This window comes from Oncorhynchus masou, chromosome 28 (assembly GCF_036934945.1).
Source record: "Oncorhynchus masou masou isolate Uvic2021 chromosome 28, UVic_Omas_1.1, whole genome shotgun sequence".
Lineage (NCBI taxonomy): Eukaryota > Metazoa > Chordata > Actinopteri > Salmoniformes > Salmonidae > Oncorhynchus > Oncorhynchus masou.
This window is the reverse complement of record NC_088239.1, coordinates 194,774-208,593: the sequence shown is the minus strand read 5'-3', so window position 1 is coordinate 208,593 and position 13,820 is coordinate 194,774.

The following is a 13,820-nucleotide window of genomic DNA, read 5'->3' as shown; positions in this document are numbered from 1 at the left end:
TGGGAATACACAGTCCTCAAAGATGGAAGGCAGGCATGAGGAGGCGAGATCAGCTGGGACCATTCTAGTCAAAAGAGAGAGAGAGAGAGAGAGCAGATACGCCTGTGAACAACAGAAACAAATCCGATATGAATACGCTTTTTTATCAGCGAGGTCAAATTAGTATTATGATATTCGTTGAATATTCGGTTGTTGTCAATAGCTACTGAATCATGCATGTCATGACTATGAAACGTGTTCTGAATCAGGGGAACACGGAGAACCATCCAAACCTTTTTTATTTATTGTTTTTTTATTGTTTTTTGTTTTACATTAACATTTTGGATTTCAATCTTCAATAGCTCTTAAACAAAGCCTGCTATGACTTTGACAATTAGATATTCTGAATCATGGAAGATGGAGAACAATCAACACTTTTCGTAGATGTTATTTGTATTTTTGTTCCGGATTACAATCTTCAATAGTGCTTAAACAACGTTTGTCATGACTATTAAAATCATGTATTCTGAATATGGGTAGGATGGAGCACAATTCACACATTTTCTTCTAAACATTCAGATTTATTTCAGCGATTTTTGATCAAATAAGCCCTGCGTACTGTAGAAAATTAGCAATTACATTTTTTCGTTGACCAAATTTGACACTCTCATTGACCTCCAAACAAAAAATGTCTCACTTCAGGATTGTATATTTGTGGATAGAATAAACTCTGCAGCTCTGTCAAGGGTTTACACAGAACTCAAACCGCGTGCGCCATCGTGCCCCATCGTGCTCCAACGTGCTCCAGCCATCGTGCGCCATCGTGCGCCATCGTGCGCCATCGTGCTCACATGTATTTTGTCCCCCCCACACCAAATATGATCACGACAAGCAGTTTAAAATATCAAAACAAACTCTGAATTATTTTATTTTTGGGGACAGGTCACATAAAAAGCATTAAACATCTATGGCAATTTAGCTTGCTAGCTATTTTGTCCTATTTAACTAGCTTGCTGTTGCTAGCTAATTTGTCCTGGGATATAAACATTGAGTTGTTATTTTACCTGGAATGTACAATTTCCTCTACTCCACCAATTAATCCACACATCAAAACGGTCAACCGAATCATTTCTAGTCATCTCTCTTCCTTCCAGGCTTCTTCTTCTCTTGACTTTATATTGTTATTGGCAACATTCATAAATTAGATGCATTACCGCCACCGACCTATTTTGTCATTCAGTCACCCAAGTGAGCATAACCAATGAGGAGATGGGTGAGGGACTTGGAGGGCGATCTGAGTCAGAAATAGAACTGACTTCTATTTTAGCCCTTGGCAATGCAGATGCTCGTTGGCACGCGCTAGCAGTGTGGATGCAATAATTTAATAATATAGATTTCTAAATTTATTTTGCAATGCTCTCGCACACTACGCTAGCGGTGTGGTCAGCCTGTTAGGTGTCTTCTTCTCTGTCTTCTGGAGAGGTAGTTTTGTTAGTCTAATAAAGATGCATATATATATATATATATACACACACACAGTACCAGTCAAAAGTGTGGATACACCTACTCAATCAAGGTTTTTTCTTTATTTATATTTACTATTTTCTAAGTTGTAGAATAACTGTGAAGACATCAAAACTTTGAAATAACACATATGGAATCATGTAGTAACCAAAAAAACTGTTAAACAAATCCAAATATTTTTTATATTTTACATTCTTCAAAGTAGCCACCCTTTACCCTTGGGCTCCCGAGGGGCGCAGTGATCTAAGACACTGCATCTCAGTGCTAGAGGTATTACTACAGACCCTGGTTCCATTCCAGGCTGTATCACATTAACTGTTCAGAGGAGACTGTGTGAATCCAAATTTGGGAAATCACTTTTGGTTCCAACCGCCATCTGTCCTTTGGCCTGATGAGTCCAAATTTGGGATTTTTGGTTCCAACCGCCATGTCTTTGTAAGACACAGAGTAGGTGAACGGATAATCTCTGCTTGTGTGGTTCCCACTGAAGCATGGAGGAGGAGGTGTGATGTTGTGGGTGTGCTATGCTGGTAACACTGTCAGTGATTTATTTAGAATTCAAGGCACACTTAACCGGCATCGCTACCACAGCATTCTGCAGTGATACGCCATCTTTTCTGGTTTGGCCTTAGTGGGACAATAATTTGTTTTTCAACAGGACAATGACACAGCACACCTCCAGGGTATGTAAGGGCTATTTGGTCAAGATGTAGAGCGATGGAATGCTGCATCAGATGACCTGGCCTCCACACTCAACCGACGTCATCCCAATTGAGATGGTTTGGGATGAGTTGAACTGCAGAGTGAAGGAAAAGCAGCCAACAAGTGTTCAGCGTATGTGAGAACTCCTTCAAGACTGTTGGAAAAGCATTCCTCATTAGGCTGGTTGAGAGAATGCCAAGAGTGTGCAGAGCTGTCATCAAGGAAAGGGTGGCTACATTGAAGAATCTACAATATATTTTGATTTGTTTAACACTGTTTTGGTTACTATATGATTCCATATGTGTTATTTCCTTGTTTTGATGTCTTCGCTACTATTCTACAATGTATAAAATAGTACAAATAAATAAAAACCATTGAATGAGTAGGTGTGTCAAAACCGTCGACTTCAACTGTATATATATATATATATATGTGGGTATATATATTCAATCTTAAAACATGTGTTCCTTTAATTATCTTTACGTTTGTAATAAAGTGTTGCAATGCTTTTATGTTCCTACCTCAGATACAGCTTTACAACATAATGTGGCTGACTGATACATGGAGTTGAGCTGCATGGGGCAATGTTGGAGTCATGTACTGTATTCCTTGACAGTGTGAGGGCTGTGGAGGCACGTGGCTGCCCGGTGATGCAGGAAACTGTGTCTGAATCAGGAGTGGCACGGGCAGAGATGGAAAGCATTCCAATTGATGAAGGAGGGACATCCTGCAGAAATAGTAACGTCTGAGGGGGAACCAGGGGAATGTAGAGAGAACCAGGAGAATAGAGAGAACCAGGAGAATGTAGAGAGAACCAGGAGAATGTAGAGAGAACCAGGGGAAATGTAGAGAGAACCAGGGGAAATGTAGAGAGAACTGTGGAAATGTAGAGAGAACCAGGGGAATGTAAAGAGAACCAGGGGAATGTAAAGAGAACCAGGGGAATGTAAAGAGAACCAGGGGAATGTAGAGAGAACCAGGGACATGTAGAGAGAACCAGGATAATGTAGAGAGAACCAGGATAATGTAGAGAGAACCAGGATAATGTAGAGAGAACCAGGGAATGTCGAGAGAACCAGGGGAATGTCGAGAGAACCAGGGTAATATAGAGAGAACCGTGGAAATGTAGAGAGAACCAGGGGAAATGTAGAGAGAACCAGGGGAAATGTAGAGAGAACCAGGGGAAATGTAGAGAGAACCAGGGGAATGTAAAGAGAACCAGGAGAATGTAGAGAGAACCAGGAGAATGTAGAGAGAACCAGGAGAATGTAGAGAGAACCAGGGTAATATAGAGATAACCGTGGAAATGTAGAGAGAACCAGGGTAATATAGAGAGAACCAGGGGAAATGTAGAGAGAACCAGTAGAATGTAGAGAGAACCAGGGTAATGTAGAGAGAACCAGGGGAATGTAGAGAGAACCAGGGACATGTAGAGAGAACCAGGGGAATGTAGAGAGAACCAGGGAATGTAAAGAGAACCAGGGAATGTAGAGAGAACCAGGATAATGTCGAGAGAACCAGGGAATGTCGAGAGAACCAGGGGAATGTCGAGAGAACCAGGGGAATATAGAGAGAACCAGGGTAATGTAGAGAGAACCAGGGGAAATGTAGAGAACCAGGGGAAATGTAGAGAGAACCAGGGAATATAGAGAGAACCAGGGTAATATAGAGAGAACCAGGGTAATATAGAGAACCAGGGGAAATGTAGAGAACCAGGGGAAATGTAGAGAGAACCAGGGAATGTAGAGAGAACCAGGGTAATATAGAGAGAACCAGGAGAATGTAGAGAGAACCAGGGGAATGTTGAGAGAACCAGGGGAATGTAGAGAGAACCAGGGGAATGTAGAGAGAACCAGGGGAATGTAGAGAGAACCAGGAGAATGTAGAGAGAACCAGGAGAATGTAGAGAGAACCAGGGTAATATAGAGAGAACCAGGGGAATGTAGAGAGAACCAGGAGAATGTAGAGAGAACCATGGAAATGGGACGCTACGCTATAGAGGCTAGTACATATTAGATATAGAGATGTTGTACCCAGGCCAGCTGAACTTCTGGAAATGTTGATGGATCTTTTAAATGTTCCGCACATTATGCCTCATATCATTATCCCATGACAGGCAATGTACCCAGGCTTCAACGTGGTGGAGTAGACGAGGCCTATGGGAGGTGGAACACAATGGGAATATAATGCATTTCTATGGAAATCATGGACAAGCAATCCATTTAGGAGGCGGTCCTTCTGGTGGGAAAAAAAAGGGTGATTTAATACATGTGATATAAACGTTTAGCTTTTTAGTGATTCCTTCTTAATTTGGTAATTCTCTATGTTTCACGTTATACAATGTATAATACCTCAATTGGTAATTATCTATGTGTCACATTCTGAATTGTATAACAGCTCAATTTAAGTCTTCATTAACAAAGTTGTTGTGATGCACACCATGGTGTGAATGTTGTAATTATGAACAGTAGACAACAGAACAATCCCTGACAAATACAGCATCAGATTCAGACACATTACTTTGTATCTAGCCCCATCTAGTGGAAATATTGCAGTACTACCTGAGGTTGCATATTACTTGTTGATATAATTCAGATGTAAAAAATAAAACTGAACTTTGTTTGCTATTGTTTTGTGTTCATCTGTATGCGCGTGATATTTTTTTTAAATAAATAACGTATAGAAGAATGTATGGATTTTTTGTTTCACGTTTGAATTTGTTTCCTTCAAAATGTATGGAACACGGAGCACAGATTCTGGCGAGCGAGACGAATATATACATCACAGCACTTTCATTCTGAATCTACAAAACGTGATCTGAACTGTCAATGTTATTTATAATGTTAAATGTAACTACAGGAAGTTTAGAGAGAATCAGTTGTTCTGTAATGTAACAGGCTGGGTGAGCTCATAATAGAGTAACTATGGTAACCACGTGATCTCTGTAATGTAACAGGCTGGGTGTGCTCATAATAGAGTAACTATGGTAACCACGTGATCTCTGTAATGTAACAGGCTGGGTGTGCTCATGATAGAGTAACTATGGTAACCACTTGATCTCTGTAATGTAACAGGCTGGGTGTGCTCATAATAGAGTAACTATGGTAACCACGTGATCTCTGTAATGTAACAGGCTGGGTGTGCTCATAATAGAGTAACTATGGTAACCACGTGATCTCTGTAATGTAACAGGCTGGGTGTGCTCATAATAGAGTAACTATGGTAACCACGTGATCTCTGTAATGCAACAGGCTGGGTGTGCTCATAATAGAGTAACTACAGTAACCACGTGACCTGTGTCTGCTTTCCTATTGGTCTGTTCACAATAAACGTTTCGTGTGCAACTCACGAGGTTCAGCAGGTGTGACGAGAATGCACCTTCACCTGTTTTCCTACAAAATGGTGGTGCATCTTCTAATCAATAACAATCCTTCCCTCTGGGAGGAAAGAAAACCTGGGAACCGTACATTCAACAGAGCTGCTACTGTCTCCTAGTTCCACACCAGACCTAGCAGGCTAACCAACTTCCAGTCACAGTTGGCAAATCCTTTCTTCAGTCTTAATGTTTGTGTTCATGTGTGGTGTCTCGGAACGCACTGTCAGGGCCCCCTTTCCAGCCTATCAGATTCACTGTGTTATTATGGGGCGTGACCGTGTGTCATCCTGGCCATACCTGCAGGTTTATAGACCAACCAAGCTGCAGATTGGGAGCAGACAGTGTCTGTGTCCTTTGCTCAAAACTGCCATCAGGTTGACACGTTGACAGTTAGAATGACATCAGGCAGACACGTTGACAGTTAGAAGGACATCAGGCAGACACGTTGACAGTTAGAAGGACATCAGGCAGACACGTTGACAGTTAGAATGACATCAGGCAGACACGTTGACAGTTAGAAGGACATCAGGTTGACAGTTAGAATGACATCAGGTTGACAGTTAGAATGACATCAGGCAGACACGTTGACAGTTAGAATGACATCAGGCTTCAAATTCGTTGATAGTTAAGAAGGACATCAGGCAAAAAAACGTTGACAGTTAGAAGGACATCAGGCAGACACTGTCCATACGCCATGACTTAGAAGGACATCAGGAGACATTGACAGATTAAAAGAATTTTACATCAGGCAGACAGCTTTGACAAATAAAATGTTATTGGTCACATCAGGCATATTTAACAGATGTTAGGACGGGTGTAAGTGAGAATGCTTGTGTTCAGTTAGAATGACATCAACACAACAGTTAGAAGACATATCTTGACAGTTAAATGACATGGGTTGACAGTTAGAATGACATCCAACAGTATAGAATGACATATCTGACTAAAGTTAGAATGTTTCTAGCTTGACAGTGAATGGTATCTAACTAAATGCTTGTGTTTCTAGCATCAACAGTATAGTTATTATGACTAAATCAGGTTTCTAGCTCCAACAGTATAGTAGTATCTAACTAAATGATTGTGTTCCTAGCTCCAACAGTATGTATTATCTAACTAAAGTTAGAATGACATCAGGTGCAGGAATATCTAACTAAATGCTTGGGTTTCTAGCTTAAAGGACAGTAATATCTAACTAAATGCTTTGTTTCAATGACATCAACAGACAGTTGATCTAACTAAATGACATCAGGCAAGCTCCAACGTTGACAGTTAACTAAAGGACATCAGCTCCAACAGACAGTAACATTAACTAAATGCTTGTGTTTCTAGCTCCAACAGTGACAGTAATAGAACTAAATCAGGTTTCAGCTCCACGTTGACAGTTAGAAGGACATCTAGGCTAAATGCTTGTGTTTCAGTCCAGAAGGACATAGTATCTAACTAAATGCTTGTGACAGTTAGAGCAGTAATATCTAACTAAATGCTTGTGTTTCTAGAAACAGTATAGTAGTATCTAACTAAATGCTTGTGTTGACATCAACAGACAGTAATATCTAACTAAATGCATTGTGTTCTTCAAATTCATATATTTAAGTTGTGTTTTCTCCAACAGTGCAGTAGCAAAAACTAAATGCTTTGTTTCCAACCCAACAGATATAGTAGTATTAAAGAAATTTTACAGTAATATTCTAAATGACAGCTCCAAATAAAATCAAATAAATGCTTGTGTTCCAGGCTCCAACAGTGCAGTATATTTAACTAAATGTTCTTTTCTAGCTGTATAGTAGTATCTAACTAAATGCTTGTGTTCCTAGCTCCAACACAACAGTAGTATCTAACTAAATGCTTGGGTTTCTAGCTCCAACAGTATAGTAGTATCTAACTAAATGCTTGTGTTTCTAGCTCCAACAGTGCAGTAGTATCTAACTAAATGCTTGTGTTCCAACAGTATAGTAGTATCTAACTAAATGCTTGTGTTTCTAGCTCCAACAGTGCAGTAGTATCTAACTAAATGCTTGTGTTCCTAGCTCCAACAGTATAGTAGTATCTAACTAAATGCTTGTGTTTCTAGCTCCAACAGTATAGTAATATCTAACTAAATGCTTGGGTTTCTAGCTCCAACAGTGCAGTAGTATCCAACTAAATGCTTGTGTTCCTAGCTCCAACAGTATAGTAGTATCTAAATAAATGCTTGTGTTTCTAGCTCCAACAGTATAGTAGTATCTAACTAAATGCTTTTGTTTCTAGCTCCAACAGTATAGTAGTATCTAACTAAATGCTTGGGTTTCTAGCTCCAACAGTGCAGTAGTATCTAACTAAATGCTTGTGTTCCAGGCTCCAACAGTGCAGTAATATCTAACTAAATGCTTGTGTTTCTAGCTCCAACAGCATAGTAGTATCTAACTAAATGCTTTTGTTTCTAGCTCCAACAGTATAGTAGTATCTAACTAAATGCTTGGGTTTCTAGCTCCAACAGTATAGTAATATCTAACTAAATGCTTGTGTTCCAGGCTCCAACAGTATAGTAATATCTAACTAAATGCTTGTGTTCCAGGCTCCAACAGTATAGTAGTATCTAACTAAATGCTTGTGTTCCAGGCTCCAACAGTATAGTAATATCTAACTAAATGCTTTTGTTTCTAGCTCCAACAGTATAGTAGTATCTAACTAAATGCTTTTGTTTCTAGCTCCAACAGTATAGTAGTATCTAACTAAATGCTTGGGTTTCTAGCTCCAACAGTATAGTAATATCTAACTAAATGCTTGTGTTCCAGGCTCCAACAGTATAGTAATATCTAACTAAATGCTTGTGTTCCTAGCTCCAACAGTGCAGTAGTATCTAACTAAATGCTTGGGTTTCAAGCTCCAACAGTGCAGGAATATCTAACTAAATGCTTGTGTTTCTAGCTCCAACACAACAGTAGATTCTAACTAAATGCTTGTGTTCCTAGCTCCAACAGTGCAGTAGTATCTAACTAAATGCTGGTGTTTCTAGCTCCAGCAGTGCAGTAGTATCTAACTAAATGCTTGTGTTCCAACAGTATAGTAGTATCTAACTAAATGCTTGTGTTTCTAGCTCCAACAGTGCAGTAGTATCTAACTAAATGCTTGTGTTCCTAGCTCCAACAGTATAGTAGTATCTAACTAAATGCTTGTGTTTCTATCTCCAACAGTATAGTAATATCTAACTAAATGCTTGGGTTTCTAGCTCCAACAGTGCAGTAGTATCTAACTAAATGTTTGTGTTCCTAGCTCCAACAGTATAGTAGTATCTAAATAAATGCTTGTGTTTCTAGCTCCAACAGTATAGTAGTATCTAACTAAATGCTTGTGTTTCTAGCTCCAAATGTGCAGTAATATCTAACTAAATGCTTGTGTTTCTAGCTCCAACAGTGCAGTAATATCTAACTAAATGCTTGTGTTTCTAGCTCCAACAGTATAGTAATATCTAACTAAATGCTTGTGTTTCTAGCTCCAACAGTGCAGTAATATCTAACTAAATGCTTGGGTTTCAAGCTCCAACAGTGCAGTAATATCTAACTAAATGCTTGGGTTTCTAGCTCCAAATGTGCAGTAATATCTAACTAAATGCTTGTGTTTCTAGCTCCAACAGTATAGTAAAATCTAACTAAATGCTTGTGTTCCAGGCTCCAACAGTGCAGTAGTATCTAACTAAATGCTTGTGTTCCTAGCTCCAACAGTATAGTAGTATCTAACTAAATGCTTGTGTTCCTAGCTCCAACAGTGCAGTAATATCTAACTAAATGCTTGGGTTTCTAGCTCCAACAGTGCAGTAATATCTAACTAAATGCTTGTGTTTCTAGCTCCAAAAGTGCAGTAATATCTAACTAAATGCTTGGGTTTCTAGCTCCAAATGTGCAGTAATATCTAACTAAATGCTTGGGTTTCTAGCTCCAACAGTACAGTAATATCTAACTAAATGCTTGGGTTTCTAGCTCCAACAGGGCAGTAATATCTAACTAAATGCTTGTGTTTCTAGCTCCAACAGTATAGTAATATCTAACTAAATGCTTGGGTTTCTAGCTCCAACAGGGCAGTAATATCTAACTAAATGCTTGTGTTTCCAGGCTCCAACAGTATAGTAGTATCTAACTAAATGCTTGTGTTTCTAGCTCCAACAGTATGGTAATATCTAACTAAATGCTTGTGTTTCTAGCTCCAACAGTATAGTAGTATCTAACTAAATGCTTGTGTTCCTAGCTCCAACAGTACAGTAATATCTAACTAAATGCTTGTGTTTCTAGCTCCAACAGTATAGTAGTATCTAACTAAATGCTTGTGTTTCTAGCTCCAACAGCGCAGTAATATCTAACTAAATGCTTGTGTTTCTAGCTCCAACAGTATAGTAGTATCTAACTAAATGCTTGTGTTTCTAGCTCCAACAGTATAGTAGTATCTAACTAAATGCTTGTGTTCCAGGCTCCAACAGTGCAGTAATATCTAACTAAATGCTTGTGTTTCTAGCTCCAACAGTGCAGTAGTATCTAACTAAATGCTTGTGTTTCTAGCTCCAACAGTATAGTAGTATCTAACTAAATGCTTGGGTTTCTAGCTCCAACAGTATAGTAATATCTAACTAAATGCTTGTGTTCCAGGCTCCAACAGTATAGTAATATCTAACTAAATGCTTGTGTTCCTAGCTCCAACAGTATTGTAGTATCTAACTAAATGCTTGTGTTCCAGGCTCTAACAGTGCAGTAGTATCTAACTAAATGCTTGGGTTTCAAGCTCCAACAGACAGTAACATCTAACTAAATGCTTGTGTTTCTAGCTCCAACAGGATAGTAGTATCTAACTAAATGCTTGGGTTTCAAGCTCCAACAGACAGTAACATCTAACTAAATGCTTGTGTTTCTAGCTCCAACAGGATAGTAGTATCTAACTAAATGCTTGTGTTCCAGGCTCCAACAGAGCAGTAATATCTAACTAAATGCTTGTGTTTCTAGCTCCAACAGTATAGTAGTATCTAACTAAATGCTTGTGTTCCTAGCTCCAACAGTGCAGTAATATCTAACTAAATGCTTGTGTTCCAGGCTCCAACAGTGCAGTAGTATCTAACTAAATGCTTGTGTTTCTAGCTCCAACAGTGCAGTAGTATCTAACTAAATGCTTGTGTTTCTAGCTCCAACAGTATAGTAGTATCTAACTAAATGCGTGTGTTCCTAGCTCCAACAGTGCAGTAATATCTAACTAAATGCTTGTGTTCCAGGCTCCAACAGTGCAGTAGTATCTAAGTAAATGCTTGTGTTCCAGGCTCCAACAGTGCAGTAGTATCTAACTAAATGCTTGTGTTTCTAGCTCCAACAGTGCAGTAGTATCTAACTAAATGCTTGTGTTTCTAGCTCCAACAGTATAGTAATATCTAACTAAATGCTTGGGTTTCTAGCTCCAACAGGGCAGTAATATCTAACTAAATGCTTGTGTTCCAGGCTCCAACAGTATAGTAGTATCTAACTAAATGCTTGGGTTTCTAGCTCCAACAGTATGGTAATATCTAACTAAATGCTTGTGTTTCTAGCTCCAACAGTATAGTAGTATCTAACTAAATGCTTGTGTTCCAGGCTCCAACAGTGCAGTAATATCTAACTAAATGCTTGTGTTTCTAGCTCCAACAGTATAGTAGTATCTAACTAAATGCTTGTGTTTCTAGCTCCAACAGTATGGTAATATCTAACTAAATGCTTGTGTTCCAGGCTCCAACAGTGCAGTAGTATCTGACTAAATGCTTGTGTTCATAGCTCCAACAGTGCAGTAGTATCTAACTAAATGCTTGTGTTCCTAGCTCCAACAGTGCAGTAGTATCTAACTAAATGCTTGTGTTTCTAGCTCCAACAGTATAGTAGTATCTAACTAAATGCTTGTGTTTCTAGGCTCCAACAGTATAGTAATATCTAACTAAATGCTTGTGTTCCAGGCTCCAACAGTGCAGTAGTATCTAAGTAAATGCTTGGGTTTCAAGCTCCAACAGACAGTAACATCTAACTAAATGCTTGTGTTTCTAGCTCCAACAGCGCAGTAATATCTAACTAAATGCTTGTGTTCCTAACTCCAACAGTATAGTAGTATCTAACTAAATGCTTGTGTTTCTAGCTCCAACAGTATAGTAGTATCTAACTAAATGCTTGTGTTTCTAGCTCCAACAGTATAGTAATATCTAACTAAATGCGTGTGTTCCAGGCTCCAACAGTGCAGTAATATCTAACTAAATGCTTGTGTTCCTAGCTCCAACAGTATAGTAGTATCTAACTAAATGCTTCTGTTTCTAGCTCCAACAGTATAGTAATATCTAACTAAATGCTTGTGTTCCACGCTCCAACAGTGCAGTAATATCTAACTAAATGCGTGTGTTCCAGGCTCCAACAGTGCAGTAATATCTAACTAAATGCTTGTGTTCCAGGCTCCAACAGTGCAGTAGTATCTAACTAAATGCTTGTGTTTCTAGCTCCAACAGTATTGTAGTATCTAACTAAATGCTTGTGTTTCTAGCTCCAACAGTATAGTAATATCTAACTAAATGCTTGTGTTCCAGGCTCCAACAGTGCAGTGGTATCTAACAATTCACAATAATACACACACATCTAAAAGTAAAATACTGGAATTAAGAAATATAGAAATATTAGATTTAGCAGAAGTCGTTGTGGAATTTACTAAAAATAGAGTAGAATAGAATACAGTATATACATATGAGATGACTAAAACAGTATGTAAACATTATTAAAGTGACGATTGTTCCATTATTACAGTGACCAGTCATTCCATGTCTATGTACATACATTTAGGGCAGCAGCCTCTAAGGTGCAGGGTTTGAGTAGCTGGCTCGTGATGGCTATTTTTAACAGTCTGATGGCCTTGAGATAGAATCTGTTATTCAGTCTCTCGGTCCCAGCTTTGATGCACCTGTACTGACCTCGCCTTCTGGATGATAGCGGGGTGAACAGGCAGTGGCTCGGGCTGTTGTTGTCCTTAATGATATTTTGGGCCTTCCTGTGACATAGGGTGGTGTAGGTGTCCTGGAGGGCAGGTAGTTTGCCCCCGGTGATGCGTTGGGCAGACCGCAACACGGAGAGCATTGCTGTGTTGCTTCCTACCTTCACCACCTGGGGGTGGCCCGTCAGGAAGTCCAGGACCCAGTTGCACAGGGCCGGTGTCACGGTTTTCTGTAGGTGAAAGAGAGTCAGACCAAAATGCGTCGTGTCTATTGCGATCCATTTTTAATGAAACTGAAGAAACACGAATCAATACAAAAAACAATAAACGTAACGGAAACTGAAACAGCCGAATACTGGTGCAAACTAACACATGACAGACATGAGGACAGGAAAAGGAACAATTACCCACAAAACCCAACACCAAACAGGCTACCTAAATATGGTTCCCAATCAGAGACAATCACTAACACCTGCCTCTGATTGAGAACCATATCAGGCCAAAACAGAAACAGACAAACTAGACACACAACACAGAATGCCCACTCAGATCACACTCTGACCAAACAAACATAGAAACATACAAAGCAAACTATGGTCAGGGTGTGACAGCCGGGTTCAGACCCAGGGCCGAATGATGAGCTTGGAGGGTACTCAGTGGGTTAAAGTAATTCATTTCTAGGGTACGCTAGCGTCCCACCTGGACAACATCCGGCAAAATTGCAGAGCTCCAAATTCAAAATACAGAAATACACATAATAAGCATTCATAAAATATACAAGTGTGATACATCGGTTTAAAGATGAACTTCTTGTTAATCCAGCCGCTGTGTCCGATTTCAAAAGGTTTTATGGCGAAAGCACACCATGCGATTATCTGAGGACAGCGCCCCGTGTAAAAAAAAACATACAAACATTTACCAGCCAAGTAGAGGAGTCACTAAAGTCAGAAATAGCGATAAATGAATCACTTACCTTTGATGATCTTCATATGGTTACACTCACAAGACTCTCAGTTACACAGTAAATATTTGTTTTGTTCGATAATGTCCCTCTTTATGTCCCATAAACTCTGTTCTGTTGTTGCGTTTTGTTCAGTAATCCAATGGCTCCAAGGCGGTCACAACAGGCAGACCAATACATACTAAAAGTACCGGTAAAGTTCGACGAAACATGTGAAGCGATGTTTATAATTAATCCTCAGATTGTTTTTTTGTCTTTATAATCAATAATATTTCAACCGGACAATGCCGTTTTCAATAGAAAGGAAGAATAACAAATGACGCGCTCACG